Source organism: Schistocerca americana, chromosome X (assembly GCF_021461395.2).
Source record: "Schistocerca americana isolate TAMUIC-IGC-003095 chromosome X, iqSchAmer2.1, whole genome shotgun sequence".
In the NCBI taxonomy this organism is placed as follows: Eukaryota; Metazoa; Arthropoda; class Insecta; order Orthoptera; family Acrididae; genus Schistocerca; species Schistocerca americana.
In genome coordinates this window covers 8,411,586-8,430,970 of record NC_060130.1, presented here as the reverse complement: position 1 = coordinate 8,430,970, position 19,385 = coordinate 8,411,586, and positions in this window count along the sequence as shown.

The following is a 19,385-nucleotide window of genomic DNA, read 5'->3' as shown; positions in this document are numbered from 1 at the left end:
TAAGAAGGTCCAAGGGATACAGTAAACATTCAGTGAAGCATCGGAATCTAAAACTGGTCTCACAGGAGATGTTCAAAGCATAGTCAGTAAGAAGAGTAAGTCTTCTTGTACTTAAGTTGGCATTGTGCCATCTCTATTTAATTCCGATGCAATTTCTGTGTTTCGTCGCCAATAAGAAGGTCCAAGGAATACAGCAAGCCTGAAGTGGAACATAGGAATATATAACTAGTGTCACAGGAAAGGTTCAAAACATAGACAGTAAGAAAAGTCAGTCTTCTTGTACTTAAGTCGCCATTGTGCCTTTTGTATTTAATTCCGATGCAATTTCTGCGTTACATCGTCAACAAGAAGGTCAGAGGGATACTGTAAAGCCAAAGTGAAGCATCGGAATCTATAACTAGTGTCACAGGAATGGTTCAAAGCACAGTCTGTAAGATGAGTCAGTCTTCATGTACTTAAGTCGGCATTGTGCTTTTTCTATTTAATTCCGATGCAATTTCTGTGTTTCGTCGTCAATAAGAAGGTCCAAGGGATACAGTGAACCTGAAGTGAAGCATGGGAATCTATAACTAGTGTCACAGGAATGGTTCAAAACATAGAGAGTAGGAAGAGTTAGTCTTCTTGATCTTATGTCGGCATTGTGCCTTTTCTATTTAATTCCGATGCATCTCCTGTGTTTCATCGTCAATAAGAATGTCAGAGGGATACAGTGAACCTGAAGTGAAGCATCGGAATCTATAACTAGTGTCTCAGGAGTCATTCAAAACATATACAGTAGGAAGAGTCAGTCTTCTTTACTTAAGTCGGCATTGTGCCTTTTCTATTTAATTCCGATGCAATTTCTGTGTTTTGTCGTCATTAAGAAGATCCAAGGGATGCAGTAAATCTGAATTGAAGCATGGGAATCTATAGCTAGTGTCACAGGAAAAGTTCAAAACACAGACAGTAAGAAGAGTCAGTCTTCTTGTACTTAAGTCGGCATTGTGCCTTTTCTATTTAATTCCGATGCAATTTCTGTGTTTCGTCGTCATTAAGAAGGTCCAAGGGATACAGTAAACCCGAAGTGAAGCATCGGAAACTATATCTAGTGTCACAGGAAAGGTTCAAAACATAGACAGTAAGAAGAGTCAGTCTTCTTGGACATGAGTGAGCATTGTGCCATTTGTATTTAATTCCGATGCAATAACTGTGCTTTATCGTCAATAAGCAGGTCAGAGGGATACAGTAAACCTGAAGTGAAGCATCGGAATCTATAACTAGTGTCACAGGAATGGTTCAAATCATACACAGCAAGAAGAGTCAGTCTTCTTGTACTTAAGTCGGCATTGTGCATTTTTTATTTAATTCCGATGCAATTTCTGTGTTTCGTCGTCAATAAGAAGGTCCAAGGGATACAGTAAACATATAGTGAAGCATCGGAATCTAAAACTGGTCTCACAGGAAATGTTCAAAACATAGTCAGTAAGAAGAGTCAGTCTTCTTGTACTTATGTCGGCATTGTGCCTTTTCTATTTAATTCCAATGCAATTTCTGTGTTTCGTCGTCAATAAGAAGGTCCAAGGGATAGAGTAAACCTGAAGTGAAGCATCGGAATCTAAAACCGGACTCACAGGAAAGGTTCAAAACGTAGAGAGTAAGAAGTGTCAGTCATCTTGTATTAGAGTCGGCATTGTGCCTTTTGTATTTAATTCCGATGCAATTTCTGTGTTTCATCGTAAATAAGAAGGCCAAAGGGATACAGTAAACCTGAAGTGAAGCATCGGAATCTATAACTAGTGTCACAGGAATGGTTTAAAACATAGACACGGAAGAGTCAGTCTTCTTGTACTTAAGTCGGCATTGTGCCTTTTGTATTTCATTCCGATGCATTTTCTGCTTTACATCGTCACTAAGAAGGTCAGAGGGATACTGTAAACGTAAAGTGAAGCATCGGAATCTATAACTAGTGTCACAGGAATGATTCAAAGCACAGTCTGTAAGATGAGTCAGTCTTCATGTACTTAAGTCGGCATTGTGCTTTTTCTATTTAATTCCGATGCAATTTCTGTGTTTCGTCGTCGATAAGAAGGTCCGAGGGATACAGTAAACCTGAAGTGAAGTATCGGAATCTATAACTAGTGTCACAGGAATGGTTCAAAACATAGAGATTAGGAAGAGTTAGTCTTCTGGATCATAAGTTGGCATTGTGCCTTTTCTATTTAATTCCGATGCAACTTCTGTCTTTCATCGTCAATAAGAATGTCAGAGGGATACAGTGAACCTGAAGTGAAGCATTGGAATCTATAACTTGTGTCTCAGGAATGGTTCAAAACATATACAGTAGGAAGAGTCAGTCTTCTTTACTTAAGTCGGCATTGTGCCTTTTCTACTTAATTCCGATGCAATTTCAGTGTTTTGTCGTCATTAAGAAGGTCCAAGGGATGCAGTAACTCTGAATTGAAGCATCGGAATCTATAGCTAGTGTCACAGGAAAAGTTCAAAACACAGACAGTAAGAAGAGTCAGTCTTCCTGTACTTAAGTCGGCCTTGTCCCTTTTCTATTTAATTCCGATGCAATTTCTGTGTTTCATCGTCAATAAGAAGGTCCAAGGCATAGAGTAAACCTGAAGTGAAGCATCGGAATCTAAAACCGGACTCACAGGAAAGGTTCAAAACATAGAGAGTAAGAAGAGTCAGTAATCTTGTATTTGAGTCGGCATTGTGCCTTTTGTATTTAATTCCGATGCAATTTCTGTGTTTCATCGTCAATAAGAAGGCCAGAGGGATACAGTAAACCTGAAGTGAAGCATCGGAATCTATAACTAGTGTCACAGGAATGGTTAAAACATAGACAGTAAGAAGAGTCAGTCGTTTTGTACTTAAGTCGGCATTGTGTCTTTTGTATTTAATACCGATGCAATTTCTGTGTTTCGTCGTCAATAAGAAGGTCCAAGGGATACAGTAAACCTGAAGTGAAGCATCGGAATCTATATCTAGTGTCACAGGAATGGTTTAAAACATAGACACGGAAGAGTCAGTCTTCTTGTACATAAGTCGGCATTTTGCATTTGCTATTTAATTCCGATGCTATTTCTGTGTTTCGTCGTCAATAAGAAGTTCCAAGGGATACATGAAACCTGAAGTGAAGCATCGGAATCTATAAGTAGTGTCACTGAAAAGGTTCAAAACATAGACAGTAAGAAGAGTCAGTCCTATTGTACTTAAGTCGGCATTGTGCCTTTTGTATTTAATTCCGATGCAATTTCTGTGTTTCATCGTCAATAAGAAGGTCCAAGGGATACAGTAAACCTGAAGTGAAGCATCGGAATCTATAACTAGAGTCACAGGAATGGTTCAAAACATAGACAGTAGCAAAAGTCAGTCTTCTTGTAATTAAGTCGGCATTGTGCCATTTTTATTTAATTCCGATGCAATACCTGTGTTTCATCGTCAATAAGAAGGTCCAAGGGATACAGTAAACCTGAAGTGAAGCATCGGAATCTATAACTAGTGTCACAGGAATGGTTCAAAACATTATTCAGTAGGAAGAGTCAGTCTTCTTGTACTTAAGTCGGCATGTTGCCTTTTTCATCTAATTCCGATGCAATTTCTGTGTTTCGTCGTCAGTAAGAAGGTCCAAGGGATACAGTAAACCTGAAGTGAAGCATCGGAATCTGTAACTAGTGTCACAGGAAAGGTTCAAAACATAAGCAGTAAGAAGAGACAGTCTTCTTGTACTTAAGTCGGCATTGTGCCTTTTCTCCTTAATTCCGATGCAATTTCTGTGTTTCATCTTCAATAAGAAGGTCCAAGGGATACAGTAAACCTGAAGTGAAGCATCGGAATCTATAACTAGTGTCAAAGGAAAGGTTCAAAACATAGACAGAAGGAAGAGTCAGACTTTTTGAACTTAATTTGGCATTGTGACTCTTCTATTTAAATCCGATGCAATTTCTGTGTTTCCTCGTCAATAAGAAGGTCCAAGGGCTACAGTAAATATACAGTGAAGCATCGGAATCTATAACTAGTGTCACAGGAATGGTTCAAAACATTATTCAGTAGGAAGAGTCAGTCTTCTTGTACTCAAGTCGGCATTGTGCCTTTTCAATTTAATTCCGATGCAATTTCTGCGTTACATCGTCAATAAGAAGGTCAGAGGGATACAGTAAACCTAAAGTGAAGCATCGGAATCTATAACTAGTGTCACAGGAATGGTTCAAAACACAGTCTGTAAGATGAGTCAGTCTTCCTGTACTTAAGTCGGCCTTGTGCCTTTTCTATTTAATTCCGTTGCAATTTCTGTGTTGCGTCGTCAATAAGAAGGTCCAAGGGATAGAGGAAACCTCAAGTGAAGCATCGGAATCTAAAACCGGACTCACAGGAAAGGTTCAAAACATTGAGAGTAAGAAGAGTAAGTAATCTTGTATTTGAGTCGGCATTGTGCCTCTTGTATTTAATTCCGATGCAATTTCTGTGTTTCATCGTCAATAAGAAGGCCAGAGGGATACAGTAAACCTGAAGTGAAGCATCGGAATCTGTAACTAGTGTCACAGGAATGGTTAAAACATAGACAGTAGGAAGAGTCAGTCGTTTTGTACTTAAGTCGGCATTGTGTCTTTTGTATTTAATACCGATGCAATTTCTGTGTTTCGTCGTCAATAAGAAGGTCCAAGGGATACAGTAAACCTGAAGTGAAGCATCGGAATCTATATCTAGTGTCACAGGAATGGTTTAAAACATAGACACGGAAGAGTCAGTCTTCTTGTACATAAGTCGGCATTTTGCCTTTGCTATTTAATTCCGATGCTATTTCTGTGTTTCGTCGTCAATAAGAAGTTCCAAGGGATACATTAAACCTGAAGTGAAGCATCGGAATCTATAAGTAGTGTCACTGAAAAGGTTCAAAACATAGACAGTAAGAAGAGTCAGTCCTATTGTACTGAAGTCGGCATTGTGCCTTTTGTATTTAATTCCGATGCAATTTCTGTGTTTCATCGTCAATAAGAAGGTCCAAGGGATACAGTAAACCTGAAGTGAAGCATCGGAATCTATAACTAGAGTCACAGGAATGGTTCAAAACATAGACAGTAGCAAAAGTCAGTCTTCTTGAAATTAAGTCGGCATTGTGCCATTTTTATTTAATTCCGATGCAATTTCTGTGTTTCATCGTCAATAAGAAGGTCCAAGGGATACAGTAAACCTGAAGTGAAGCATCGGAATCTATAACTAGTGTCACAGGAATGGTTCAAAACATTATTCAGTAGGAAGAGTCAGTCTTCTTGTACTTAAGTCGGCATGTTGCCTTTTCCTTCTAATTCCGATGCAATTTCTGTGTTTCGTCATCAGTACGAAGGTCCAAGGGATACAGTAAACCTGAAGTGAAGCATCGGAATCTGTAACTAGTGTCACAGGAAAGGTTCAAAACATAGACAGTAAGAAGAGACAGTCTTCTTGTACTTAAGTCGGCATTGTGCCTTTTCTACTTAATTCCGATGCAATTTCTGTGTTTCATCTTCAATAAGAAGGTCCAAGGGATACAGTAAACCTGAAGTGAAGCATCGGAATCTATAACTAGTGTCAAAGGAAAGGTTCAAAACATAGTTAGAAGGAAGAGTCAGTCTTCTTGAACTTAAGTCGGCATTGTGCCTCTTCTATTTAAATCCGATGCAATTTCTGTGTTTCCTCGTCAATAAGAAGGTCCAAGGGCTACAGTAAATATACAGTGAAGCATCGGAATCTATAACTAGTGTCACAGGAATGGTTCAAAACATTATTCAGTAGGAAGAGTCAGTCTTCTTGTACTCAAGTCGGCATTGTGCCTTTTCAATTTAATTCCGATGCAATTTCTGCGTTACATCGTCAATAAGAAGGTCAGAGGGATACAGTAAACCTGAAGTGTAGCATCGGAATCTATAACTAGTGTCTCAGGAATGGTTCAAAACATATACAGTAGGAAGAGTCAGTCTTCTTTACTTAAAACGGCATTGTGCCTTTTCTATTTAATTCCGATGCAATTTCTGTGTTTCGTCGTCATTAAGAAGGTCAAAGGGATGCAGTAAATCTGAATTGAAGCATCGGAATCTATAGCTAGTGTCACAGGAAAAGTTCAAAACACAGACAGTAAGAAGAGTCAGTCTTCTTGTACTTAAGTCTGCATTGTGCCCTTTGTATTTCATTCCGATGCAATATATGTGTTTCATCGTCAATAAGATGGTCAGAGGGATACAGTAAACCTGAAGTGTAGCATCGGAATTTACAACTAGTGTCGCAGGAATGGTTCAAAACATAGACAGAAGGAAGAGTCAGTCTTATTGTACTTAATTTGCATTGTGCCTTTTCCATTTAATTCCGAAGCTATTTCTGTGTTTCGTCGTCAATAAGAGGGTCAGAGGGATACAGTAAACCTGAAGTGAAGCATCGGAATCTATAACTAGTGTCACAGGAATGGTTCAAAACATAGGCAGTAAGAAGAGTCAGTCTTCTTGTACTTAAGTCGGAATTGTGCCTTTTGTATTTAATTCCGATGCAATATCTGTGTTTCATCGTCAATAAGAAGGTCCAAGGGATACAGTAAACATATAGTGAAGCATCGGAATCTAAAACTGGTCTTACAGGAAATGTTCAAATCATAGTCAGTAAGAAGAGTCAGTCTTCTTGTACTTAAGTCAGCAATGTGCCTTTTCTATTTAATTCCGATGCAATTTCTGTGTTTCCTCGTCAACAAGAAGGTCCAAGGGCTACAGTAAACCTGACGTGAGCAACGGAACCTATAACCGGTCTCACAGGAAAGGCTTAAAACATAGAGAGTAAGAAGAGTCGGTCATCTTGTATTTCAGTCGGCATTGTGCCTTTTGTATTTAATTTCGATGCAATTTCTGTGTTTCATCATCAATAAGAAGGTCAGAGCGATACAGTAAACCTAAAGTGAAGCATCGTAATGTATAACTACTGTCACAGGAATGGTTAAAACATAGACAGTAGGAAGAGTCAGTCGTTTTGTACTTAAATCGGCATTCTCTCTTTTGTATTTAATCCCGATGCTATATCTGTGTTTCGTCGTCAATAAGAAGGTCCAAGGGATACAGTAAACCTGAAGTGAAGCATCGGAATCTATATCTAGTGTCACAGGAATGGTTTATAACATAGACAAGGAAGAGTCAGTCTTCTTGTACTTAAGTCGGCATTTTGCCTTTTGTATTTATTTCCGATGCAATTTCTGTGTTTCGTCGTCATTAAGATGGTCAAAACGATGCAGTAAATCTGAATTGAAGCATCGGAATCTATAGCTAGTGTCACAGGAAAAGTTCAAAACACAGACAGTAAGAAGAGTCAGTCTTCTTGTAGTTAAGTCTGCATTGTGCCATTTGTATTTCATTCGGATGCAATATATGTGTTTCATCGTCAATAAGATGGTCAGAGGGATACAGTAAACCTGAAGTGTAGCATCGGAATTTACAACTAGTGTCACAGGAATGGTTCAAAACATAGACAGGAGGAAGAGTCAGTCTTATTGTACTTAATTTGCATTGTGCCTTTTCCACTTAATTCCGATGCTATTTCTGTGTTTCGTCGTCAATAAGAGGGTCAGAGGGATACAGTAAACCTGAAGTGAAGCATCGGAATCTATAACTAGTGTCACAGGAATGGTTCAAATCATACACAGCAAGAAGAGTCAGTCTTCTTGTACTTAAGTTGGCATTGTGCATTTTGTATTTAATTCCGATGCAATTTCTGTGTTTCGTCGTCAATAAGAAGGCCAGAGGGATGCAGTAAACCTGAAGTGAAGCATCGGAATCTATAACTAGTGTCACAGGAATGGTTAAAACATAGACAGTAGGAAGAGTCAGTCGTTTTGTACTTAAGTCGGCAATTTGCCTTTGCTATTTAATTCCGATGCTATTTCTGTATTTCGTCGTCAATAAGAAGGTCCAAGGGATACATTAAACCTGAAGTGAAGCATCGGAATCTATAAGTAGTGCCACTGAAAAGGTTCAAAACATAGACAGTACGAAGAGTCAGTATTATTGTACTTAAGTCGGCATTGTGCCTTTTGTATTTAATTCCGATGCGATTTCTGTGTTTCATCGTCAATAAGAAGGTCCAAGGGATACAGTAAACATATAATGAAGCGTCGGAATCTAAAACTGGTCTCACAGGAAATGTTCAAAACATAGTCAGTAAGAAGAGTCAGTCTTCTTGTACTTAAGTTGGCATTGTGCATTTTGTATTTAATTCCGATGCAATTTCTGTGTTCCGTCGTCAATAAGAAGGTCCAAGGGATACAGTAAACCTGAAGTGAAGCATCGGAATCTGTAACTAGTGTCAAAGGAAAGGTTCAAAACATAGACAGAAGGAAGGGTCAGTCTTCTTGAACTTAAGTCGGCATTGTGCCTTTCTACTTAATTCCGATGGAATTTCTGTGTTTCGTCGTCAATAAGAAGGTCCAAGGGATAGAGTAAACCTGAAGTGAAGCATCGGAATCTATATCTAGTGTCACAGATAGGGTTCAAAACATAGACAGTAAGAAGTGGCAGTCTTCTTGTACTTAAGTCGGCATTGTGCCTTTTCTACTTAATTCCGATGCAATTTCTGGTTTCATCGTCAATAAGAAGGTCCAAGGATAAGTAAACCTGAAGTGAAGCATCGGAATCTATAACTAGTGTCACAGGAATGGTTCAAATCATACACATCAAGAAGAGTCAGTCTTCTTGTACTTAAGTCGGCATTGTGCCTTTTATATTTAATTCCGATGCAATTCCTCTGTTTCGTCGTCAATAAAAGGTCCAAGGGATACAGTAAACATATAGTGAAGCATCGGAATCTAAAACTGGTCTCACAGGAAATGTTCAAATCATAGTCAGTAAGAAGCGTCAGTCTTCTTGTACTTATGTCGGCATTGTGCCTTTTCTATTTAATTCCGATGCAATTTCTGTGTTTCGTCGTCAATAAGAAGGTCCAAGGGATAGCGTAAACCTGAAGTGAAGCATCGGAATCTAAAACCGTACTCACAGGAAAGGTTCAAAACATAGAGAGTAAGAAGAGTCAGTCATCTTGTATTTGAGTCGGCATTGTGCCTTTTCTATTTAATTCCGATGCAATTTCTGTGTTTCATCGTCATGAAGAAGGTCAGAGGGATACAGTAAACCTGAAGTGAAGCATCGGAATCTATAACTAGTGTCACAGGAATGGTTAAAACATAGACAGTAGGAAGAGTCAGTCGTTTTGTACTTACGTCGGCATTGTGTCTTTTGTAATTAATACCGATGTAATTTCTGTGTTTCGTCGTCAATAAGAAGGTCCAAGGGATACAGTAAACCTGAAGTGAAGCATCGGAATCTATATCTAGTGTCACAGGAATGGTTTAAAACATAGACACGGAAGAGTCAGTCTTCTTGTACTTAAGTCGGCATTGTGCCTTTTGTATTTAATTCCGATGCAATTTCTGTGTTTCATCGTCAATAAGAAGGTCCAAGGGATACAGTAAATCTGAAGTGAAGCTTCGGAATCTATAACTAGAGTCACAGGAATGGTTCAAAACATAGACAGTAGGAAGAGTCAGTCTTCTTGTACTTAAGTCGGCATTGTGCATTTTTTATTTAACCCTGCTGTTCTGTTCGGGTCTATATGACCCGAAACGAATATGAACGTTATTTTACATTATGTAAATACCAATATATATTTATGAAACTTTGTGACTTTGTCTGAAAATGGATGAGCAGCATGTGTTTTAAAAGGTTTTAAAAAAGTTTAAGAAGTTTGGGCTTCAACTGTAATAGTTGCATATGTAATGTTCGGGTCATAATGACCCGACACAAATATGTTTAGTGTAACTCGTATTTATTTCTAAAATCTGGAAATGGCGAAAATTATTTTTGTTGTGTTGTGTGGGAATAGTGACTGCATCATTCCAACTTACTCTCAACAATCACCTAAAGCTCCATGCGTTCACAACAATGGGCTTGTTTGTTGCTTTCCCCAGGAAATAATAATTGGCAGTTCTCAATAATTGGAATGCTTTGTTTCTGCCCAGTTTGACTTGTGACACCATGGCGATGAGACCATTGAATGATCGTGAGTTGGAAGAAATAGTAAATGCCTCACCAGATGAAGGATCACTTTCTGAGTTTGAAGATCACATCAGCAATGCATCTGAAAGCGAGTGTTCCGATGACAGTTACGACAGTCCACAGCCCATACAAAATAGTGTAGAGACTTTTCTTTCTAAAAATGGGAATATAGAATGGCAGTTGCATCCACCAGCACAACATGGTCGCCTACCAGCTTCGAACATCATCAAGAGTACCCCAGGAGTTACCAGGTATGCAGTCAGCAGAATATCTGATGTAAAATGTTCATTTGAAGCAGTATTTCACACAGCGCTTCAAAATGAAATAATAGAGATGACAAATATTGAAGGGCAGCGAGTTTATGGTGAACAGTGGACAGATATTGATGGTTCTGTTTTCCATGCATACTTAGGACTCTTACTCCTAGCGGGTGTATATCGATCTCATGGGGAGTCTACAAAAAGTTTGTGGGATAAAGATACTGGGCGAAACATATTTCGAGCAACCATGTCTCATGAAACATTCTGTAAGATATCACGTGTCCTGCGATTTGACAAGAAATCTACTAGAGAGGAAAGACGACGTACTGACAAACTTGCCGCAATTCGTAGTATTTGGGAGAAGTGGGTAGAGGTCCTTCCTAAACTGTATAATCCAGGAGAAAATGTTACTGTTGACGAGCAGTTAGTAGCATTTAGAGGTCGCTGTCCATTCAAGCAGTATATCCCAAGTAAACCGGCAAAATATGGGATCAAAATATGGACCATGTGTGACAGCAAAACTTCATACGTACTGAAAGCCCAAATTTATACAGGAAAGGTGAGTGGAGCGGCACCAGAAAGAAATCAGGGAATGAGGGTGGTATCTGATCTCACTTCTGAGTTACGTGGTCAGAATATCACGTGTGACAACTTTTTTACGTCGTACAATTTGGGGCAGCTGCTTCTGAAAAGGAAATTGACTATGTTGGGAACTATACGGAAAAATAAGCCGGAGCTTCCACACAAAATGACCAACAAGGAGGTACACAGCTCTTCATTTTACTTCACAAATGACACTACTGTGGTTAATTATATTCCTAAGAGACACAAGAATGTTGTACTTATGAGCACTCTCCACCATGATGCGGAAATCAGTGACAGGGCTGATAAGAAGCCAAAAATGATTTTGGACTATAATTCAACCAAAGGTGCTGTAGACACGCTTGATCAGTTATTAGGTACATATACATGCAAACGAAAAAGTAATAGGTGGCCAATGATAGTTTTCTACAATATTCTTGATGTTTCTGCTTATAATGCATACGTTTTGTGGATTTCGGTTGACCCTAATTGGAATGCAAGCAAATTGACTAGAAGGAGAATATTCTTGGAGGAACTTGGAAAGTCACTGATAAAAGAACATATTGCATCAAGAACGCATTTCCCAAGAACAGAAGATTCTTTGAGAATGGTCACAAGCATCCAAAACCCGAATGATGTGGGTGGTGTGTCAGAATCGGTAACAACAAGAAAATCTACAAAACGTGCACGCTGTAAGTTCTGTCCATCAAGTAATGACAATAAAACAAACATGGTGTGTGGAAAATGTAGTAAACATATTTGCAAGAAACATGTAACCTACTTGTGTCCACAGTGCAAGCAGTAAGAAAAGAACTGTAGTATTTTATAAGATGATTGTATTGAAAATTCTGTTGTTTCAAATTTATGTGAATACTTGTGCCTAAACTACAATCAGTAAGAAGAGAGGATTCTAAAGTTGTAGTGCTTTCTATGTTGGAATGTAATAAAAAAACTGTAGTGTGTTCTGTACTGTAGTGTGCTCTAAGATGAATATCTGTAATGACAACTGTCTGTTGTTAGAAAATGTCAATACTTACGTCTAAACTGTCAACAATAAGAATAGAAGTATGGAAAAACTGTAGTGCTTTCTAAGTTGAATGCCTGTAATGGAAACTGTCTGTTGTTTCAAATTTATGTGCATATTTAAATGAAAAATATCCCTCAATAAAGTTGTATGCATTGTTATTATTATTATTATTACCATTATTATTATTATTATTATTATTATTATTATTACTAACAAGGTACTGGAATAGAACAACAATGTCGATAGCTAAAACTGTACCAAAATTTATGTTTCTAAAGCATTTTGATATGTCGGGTCATATTGACCCGAACAGTATATATGTCAAGTAAAAGTGAACAGAACAGCAGGGTTAATTCCGATGCAATTTCTGTGTTTCATCGTCAATAAGAAGGTCAGAGGGATACAGTAAACCTGAAGTGAAGCATCGGAATCTATAACTAGTGTCACAGGAATAGTTCAAAACATTATTCAGTAGGAAGTGTCAGTCTTCTTGTACCTAAGTCGGCATTGTGCCTTTTCTATTTAATTCCGATGCAATTTCTGTGTTTCGTCGTCAATAAGAAGGTCCAAGGGATACAGTAAACCGGAAGTGAAGCATCGGAATCTATAACTAGTGTCACAGATAAGGTTCAAAACATAGACAGTAAGAAGAGGCAGTCTTCTTGTACTTAGGTCGGCATTGTGCCTTTTCTACTTAATTCCGATGCAATTTCTGGTTTCATCGTCAATAAGAAGGTCCAAGGGATACAGTAAACCTGAAGTGAAGCATCGGAATCTATAACTAGTGTCAAAGGAAAGGTTCAAAACATAGACAGAAGGAAGGGTCAGTCTTCTTGAACTTAAGTCGGCATTGTGCCTCTTCTATTTAAATCCGATGCAATTTCTGTGTTTCGTCGTCAATAAGAAGGTCCAAGGGATACAGTAAACATACAGTGAAGCATCGGAATCTAAAACTGGTCTCACAGGAGATGTTCAAAACATAGTCAGTTAGAAGATTAAGTCTTCTTGTACTTAAGTTGGCATTGTGCCATCTCTATTTAATTCCGATGCAATTTCTGTGTTTCGTCGCCAATAAGAAGGTCCAAGGAATACAGCAAACCTGAAGTGGAACATAGGAAACTAGTGTCACAGGAAAGGTTCAAAACATAGACAGTAAGAAGAGTCAGTCTTCTTGTACTTAAGTCGCCATTGTGCCTTTTGTATTTAATTCCGATGCAATTTCTGCGTTACATCGTCAACAAGAAGGTCAGAGGGATACTGTAAAGCCAAAGTGAAGCATCGGAATCTATAACTAGTGTCACAGGAATGGTTCAAAGCACAGTCTGTAAGATGAGTCAGTCTTCATGTACTTAAGTCGGCATTGTGCTTTTTCTATTTAATTCCGATGCAATTTCTGTGTTTCGTCGTCAATAAGAAGGTCCAAGGGATACAGTGAACCTGAAGTGAAGCATGGGAATCTATAACTAGTGTCACAGGAATGGTTCAAAACATAGAGAGTAGGAAGAGTTAGTCTTCTTGATCTTATGTCGGCATTGTGCCTTTTCTACTCAATTCCGATGCATCTCCTGTGTTTCATCGTCAATAAGAATGTCAGAGGGATACAGTGAACCTGAAGTGAAGCATCGGAATCTATAACTAGTGTCTCAGGAATGGTTCAAAACATATACAGTAGGAAGAGTCAGTCTTCTTTAGTTAAGTCGGCATTCCTTTTTTCTATTTAATTCCGATGCAATTTCTGTGTTTCGTCGTCAATAAGAAGGTCCAAGGGATGCAGTAAATCTGAATTGAAGCATCGGAATCTATAGCTAGTGTCACAGGAAAAGTTCAAAACACAGACAGTAAGAAGAGTCAGTCTTCTTGTACTTAAGTCGGCATTGTGCCTTTTCTATTTAATTCCGATGCAATATCTGTGTTTCGTCTTCATTAAGAAGGTCCAAGGGATACAGTAAACCCGAAGTGAAGCATCGGAAGCTATATCTAGTGTCACAGGAAAGGTTCAAAACATAGACAGTAAGAAGAGTCAGTCTTCTTGGACATGAGTGAGCATTGTGCCATTTGTATTTAATTCCGATGCAATTACTGTGCTTTATCGTCAATAAGCAGGTCAGAGGGATACAGTAAACCTGAAGTGAAGCATCGGAATCTATAACTAGTGTCACAGGAATGGTTCAAATCATACACAGCAAGAAGAGTCAGTCTTCTTGTACTTAAGTCGGCATTGTGCATTTTGTATTTAATTCCGATGCAATTTCTGTGTTTCGTCGTCAATAAGAAGGTCCAAGGGATACAGTAAACATATAGTGAAGCATCGGAATCTAAAACTGGTCTCACAGGAAATGTTCAAAACATAGTCAGTAAGAAGAGTCAGTCTTCTTGTACTTATGTCGGCATTGTGCCTTTTCTATTTAATTCCAATGCAATTTCTGTGTTTCATCGTCAATAAGAAGGTCCAAGAGATACAGTAAACCTGAAGTGAAGCATCGGAATCTATAACTAGTGTCAAAGGAAAGGTTGAAAACATAGACAGAATGAAGGGTCAGTCTTCTTGAACTTAAGTCGGCATTGTGCGTTTTCTACTTAATTCCGATGCAATTTCTGTGTTTCGTCGTCAATAAGAAGGTCCAAGGGATACAGTAAACCTGAAGTGAAGCATCGGAATCTATATCTAGTGTCACAGATAGGGTTCAAATCATAGACAGTAAGAAGTGGCAGTCTTCTTGTACTTAAGTCGGCATTGTGCCTTTTCTACTTACTTCCGATGCAATTTCTGGTTTCATCGTCAATAAGAAGGTCCAAGGGATACAGTAAACCTGAAGTGAAGCATCGGAATCTATAACTAGTGTCACAGGAATGGTTCAAATCATACACAGCAAGAAGAGTCAGTCTTCTTGTACTTAAGTCGGCATTGTGCCTTTTATATTTAATTCCGATGCAATTCCTGTGTTTCGTCGTCAATAAAAGGTCCAAGGGATACAGTAAACATATAGTGAAGCATCGGAATCTAAAACTGGTCTCACAGGAAATGTTCAAATCATAGTCAGTAAGAAGCGTCAGTCTTCTTGTACTTATGTCGGCATTGTGCCTTTTCTATTTAATTCCGATGCAATTTCTGTGTTTCGTCGTCAATAAGAAGGTCCAAGGGATAGCGTAAACCTGAAGTGAAGCATCGGAATCTAAAACCGTACTCACAGGAAAGGTTCAAAACATAGAGAGTAAGAAGAGTCAGTCATCTTGTATTTGAGTCGGCATTGTGCCTTTTCTATTTAATTCCGATGCAATTTCTGTGTTTCATCGTCATGAAGAAGGTCAGAGGGATACAGTAAACCTGAAGTGAAGCATCGGAATCTATAACTAGTGTCACAGGAATGGTTAAAACATAGACAGTAGGAAGAGTCAGTCGTTTTGTACTTACGTCGGCACTGTGTCTTTTGTAATTAATACCGATGCAATTTCTGTGTTTCGTCGTCAATAAGAAGGTCCAAGGGATACAGTAAACCTGAAGTGAAGCATCGGAATCTATATCTAGTGTCACAGGAATGGTTTAAAACATAGACACGGAAGAGTCAGTCTTCTTGTACTAAAGTCGGCATTGTGCCTTTTGTATTTAATTCCGATGCAATTTCTGTGTTTCATCGTCAATAAGAAGGTCCAAGGGATACAGTAAACCTGAAGTGAAGCTTCGGAATCTATAACTAGAGTCACAGGAATGGTTCAAAACATAGACAGTAGGAAGAGTCAGTCTTCTTGTACTTAAGTCGGCATTGTGCATTTTTTATTTAATTCCGATGCAATTTCTGTCTTTCATCGTCAATAAGAATGTCAGAGGGATACAGTGAACCTGAAGTGAAGCATTGGAATCTATAACTTGTGTCTCAGGAATGGTTCAAAACATATACAGTAGGAAGAGTCAGTCTTCTTTACTTAAGTCGGCATTGTGCCTTTTCTACTTAATTCCGATGCAATTTCAGTGCTTTGTCGTCATTAAGAAGGTCCAAGGGATGCAGTAACTCTGAATTGAAGCATCGGAATCTATAGCTAGTGTCACAGGAAAAGTTCAAAACACAGACAGTAAGAAGAGTCAGTCTTCCTGTACTTAAGTCGGCCTTGTGCCTTTTCTATTTAATTCCGATGCAATTTCTGTGTTTCATCGTCAATAAGAAGGTCCAAGGCATAGAGTAAACCTGAAGTGAAGCATCGGAATCTAAAACCGGACTCACAGGAAAGGTTCAAAACATAGAGAGTAAGAAGAGTCAGTAATCTTGTATTTGGGTCGGCATTGTGCCTTTTGTATTTAATTCCGATGCAATTTCTGTGTTTCATCGTCAATAAGAAGGCCAGAGGGATACAGTAAACCTGAAGTGAAGCATCGGAATCTATAACTAGTGTCACAGGAATGGTTAAAACATAGACAGTAAGAAGAGTCAGTCGTTTTGTACTTAAGTCGGCATTGTGTCTTTTGTATTTAATACCGATGCAATTTCTGTGTTTCGTCGTCAATAAGAAGGTCCAAGGGATACAGTAAACCTGAAGTCAAGCATCGGAATCTATATCTATTGTCACAGGAATGGTTTAAAACATAGACACGGAAGAGTCAGTCTTCTTGTACATAAGTCGGCATTTTGCCTTTGCTATTTAATTCCGATGCTATTTCTGTGTTTCGTCGTCAATAAGAAGTTCCAAGGGATACATGAAACCTGAAGTGAAGCATCGGAATCTATAAGTAGTGTCACTGAAAAGGTTCAAAACATAGACAGTAAGAAGAGTCAGTCCTATTGTACTTAAGTCGGCATTGTGCCTTTTGTATTTAATTCCGATGCAATTTCTGTGTTTCATCGTCAATAAGAAGGTCCAAGGGATACAGTAAACCTGAAGTGAAGCATCGGAATCTATAACTAGAGTCACAGGAATGGTTCAAAACATAGACAGTAGCAAAAGTCAGTCTTCTTGTAATTAAGTCGGCATTGTGCCATTTTTATTTAATTCCGATGCAATTTCTGTGTTTCATCGTCAATAAGAAGGTCCAAGGGATACAGTAAACCTGAAGTGAAGCATCGGAATCTATAACTAGTGTCACAGGAATGGTTCAAAACATTATTCAGTAGGAAGAGTCAGTCTTCTTGTACTTAAGTCGGCATGTTGCCTTTTTCATCTAATTCCGATGCAATTTCTGTGTTTCGTCGTCAGTAAGAAGGTCCAAGGGATACAGTAAACCTGAAGTGAAGCATCGGAATCTGTAACTAGTGTCACAGGAAAGGTTCAAAACATAGACAGTAAGAAGAGACAGTCTTCTTGTACTTAAGTCGGCATTGTGCCTTTTCTCCTTAATTCCGATGCAATTTCTGTGTTTCATCTTCAATAAGAAGGTCCAAGGGATACAGTAAACCTGAAGTGAAGCATCGGAATCTATAACTAGTGTCAAAGGAAAGGTTCAAAACATAGACAGAAGGAAGAGTCAGACTTTTTGAACTTAAGTCGGCATTGTGCCTCTTCTATTTAAATCCGATGCAATTTCTGTGTTTCCTCGTCAATAAGAAGGTCCAAGGGCTACAGTAAATATGCAGTGAAGCATCGGAATCTATAACTAGTGTCACAGGAATGGTTCAAAACATTATTCAGTAGGAAGAGTCAGTCTTCTTGTACTCAAGTCCTCATTGTGCCTTTTCAATTTAATTCCGATGCAATTTCTGCGTTACATCGTCAATAAGAAGGTCAGAGGGATACAGTAAACCTAAAGTGAAGCATCGGAATCTATAACTAGTGTCACAGGAATGGTTCAAAACACAGTCTGTAAGATGAGTCAGTCTTCCTGTACTTAAGTCGGCCTTGTGCCTTTTCTATTTAATTCCGTTGCAATTTCTGTGTTGCGTCGTCAATAAGAAGGTCCAAGGGATAGAGGAAACCTCAAGTGAAGCATCGGAATCTAAAACCGGACTCACAGGAAAGGTTCAAAACATTGAGAGTAAAAGAGTCAGTAATCTTGTATTTGAGTCGGCATTGTGCCTCTTGTATTTAATTCCGATGCAATTTCTGTGTTTCATCGTCAATAATAAGGCCAGAGGGATACAGTAAACCTGAAGTGAAGCATCGGAATCTGTAACTAGTGTCACAGGAATGGTTAAAACATAGACAGTAGGAAGAGTCAGTCGTTTTGTACTTAAGTCGGCATTGTGTCTTTTGTATTTAATACCGATGCAATTTCTGTGTTTCGTCGTCAATAAGAAGGTCCAAGGGATACAGTAAACCTGAAGTGAAGCATCGGAATCTATATCTAGTGTCACAGGAATGGTTTAAAACATAGACACGGAAGAGTCAGTCTTCTTGTACATAAGTCGGCATTTTGCCTTTGCTATTTAATTCCGATGCTATTTCTGTGTTTCGTCGTCAATAAGAAGTTCCAAGGGATACATTAAACCTGAAGTGAAGCATCGGAATCTATAAGTAGTGTCACTGAAAAGGTTCAAAACATAGACAGTAAGAAGAGTCAGTCCTATTGTACTGAAGTCGGCATTGTGCCTTTTGTATTTAATTCCGATGCAATTTCTGTGTTTCATCGTCAATAAGAAGGTCCAAGGGATACAGTAAACCTGAAGTGAAGCATCGGAATCTATAACTAGAGTCACAGGAATGGTTCAAAACATAGACAGTAGCAAAAGTCAGTCTTCTTGAAATTAAGTCGGCATTGTGCCATTTTTATTTAATTCCGATGCAATTTCTGTGTTTCATCGTCAATAAGAAGGTCCAAGGGATACAGTAAACCTGAAGTGAAGCATCGGAATCTATAACTAGTGTCACAGGAATGGTTCAAAACATTATTCAGTAGGAAGAGTCAGTCTTCTTGTACTTAAGTCGGCATGTTGCCTTTTCCTTCTAATTCCGATGCAATTTCTGTGTTTCGTCATCAGTACGAAGGTCCAAGGGATACAGTAAACCTGAAGTGAAGCATCGGAATCTGTAACTAGTGTCACAGGAAAGGTTCAAAACATAGACAGTAAGAAGAGACAGTCTTCTTGTACTTAAGTCGGCATTGTGCCTTTTCTACTTAATTCCGATGCAATTTCTGTGTTTCAACTTCAATAAGAAGGTCCAAGGGATACAGTAAACCTGAAGTGAAGCATCGGAATCTATAACTAGTGTCAAAGGAAAGGTTCAAAACATAGTTAGAAGGAAGAGTCAGTCTTCTTGAACTTAAGTCGGCATTGTGCCTCTTCTATTTAAATCCGATGCAATTTCTGTGTTTCCTCGTCAATAAGAAGGTCCAAGGGCTACAGTAAATATACAGTGAAGCATCGGAATCTATAACTAGTGTCACAGGAATGGTTCAAAACATTATTCAGTAGGAAGAGTCAGTCTTCTTGTACTCAAGTCGGCATTGTGCCTTTTCAATTTAATTCCGATGCAATTTCTGCGTTACATCGTCAATAAGAAGGTCAGAGGGATACAGTAAACCTGAAGTGTAGCATCGGAATCTAT